The sequence below is a fragment of the Emiliania huxleyi genome (genome assembly GCF_000372725.1).
Source record: "Emiliania huxleyi CCMP1516 chromosome Unknown EMIHUscaffold_176, whole genome shotgun sequence".
Taxonomy (NCBI): domain Eukaryota; phylum Haptophyta; order Isochrysidales; family Noelaerhabdaceae; genus Emiliania; species Emiliania huxleyi.
Window position 1 is genome coordinate 236,003 of NW_005200824.1, and position 1,321 is coordinate 237,323.

Here is a 1,321-nt window from a genome sequence, read left to right on the forward strand (position 1 = left end):
GCGGCCCCCCCCCCGAAAGAGAGAGGAGTCAGCACTCCGCAACGCCGCCCGCTTTGCATGCCCGGCCGGACGAAGGCTGGCTCGGCCGCGTCCCGGCGCGGGCACGCGTCAACGGCGGCTACTGCTGCGCCGCTCGCGCTGCCGAAAAGGATCGAGGCGGCGGCGGAGAACGGCAAGGTCGACGTGGTGCAGACGTGGCTCGCCGGGGCTGGACGCGTTGACGCAACGTGCGTGCATCGCGGTGTGAGCGGCTGTACGCTCCTGCTGATCGCCGCCGAACACGGTCACAAAGAGATTGTCGAACTGCTGCTGAAGCGCGGCGCGGAGGCGGACGCGCGAGACAGCGACGACAGTACGGCGCTGATGGCCGCCGCCGCCAAAGGCCACGAGCAGTTGGCCGAGATGCTGCTGCGGCACGGCGCAGGGATCAACCTGCAGGACAGCGCAGGCATCACCGCGCTGATGGTCGCCGCCGCCAACGGCCACGAGCAGGAGGCCGAGATGCTGCTGCGGCACGGCGCAGAGATCAACCTGCAGGACAGCGCAGGCATCACCGCGCTGATGGCCGCCGCCGACAACGGCCACGAGCAGGTGGCCGAGATGCTGCTGCGGCACGGCGCAGAGATCAACCTGCAGTGCAATCTCGGCGTCACTGCGCTGATGCTCGCCGCCCTCGGCAACCATCCCGCCGTTGTGCTTCGCTTGCTGCGGGCGGGCGCTGACATGACGCTGCGCTCGAGCGGCATGACGGCGCTGCAGATTGCCAAGGAGAAGGGCCACGCCGAGTGCGTCGAGGCCGTCAGGACGTATCTCGGCGAGGTGACGGCAGCTCGGAGCAAGGCGCCGTCGGCCGAGGCGGGTGGCGCAGGGGCGGGCGGCGCACCCGCAGGCGAGGCGGTGGAAGGCAGCAGTGCTGTGGCCTCTGCCTCGAGCGGCGAGGGCGGTGCGGAGGCCGCACCGGGCAGCGAGGCGGTGCCAGAGGAGGTCGTGCTTGCGGCTCGGCGAGGCGGAGAGGCGGTGGTGCTGGCGTGGCTCGACGGCGGTGGGCGGGTCGATGAGAGGTTCGAGTACACCTTTGGTGACGGCTCGTGGGCGAGCGGCATGACGCTGCTGATGGTCGCCAATGTCGCGTGGCCGCGCGGGGCTGGCCGAGGCGCTTCTGCGGCGCGGCGCAGATGTCTCGCTGCGGAGCGGCAACGGCAGCAACGCGCTGTGTCTCGCAGCCGCGAACGGCCACGAGAAGCTGGTCGAGCTGGCAGTGCGGCACGGCGCGGAGGTCGACCAGAGAAACAAGGTTGGCAGCACTGCGCTGATGGAGGCC

General features: G+C 70.8%; 1 protein-coding gene across 1 annotated transcript in view; it reads left to right on the forward strand.

The window, feature by feature from the left end:
• EMIHUDRAFT_231903 (hypothetical protein) overlaps positions 1 to 1,321 on the forward strand; it is a gene marked incomplete at both ends in the record, with an annotated part of 3,779 nt that overhangs the window by 1,083 nt on the left and 1,375 nt on the right. The window lies entirely within an intron of this gene.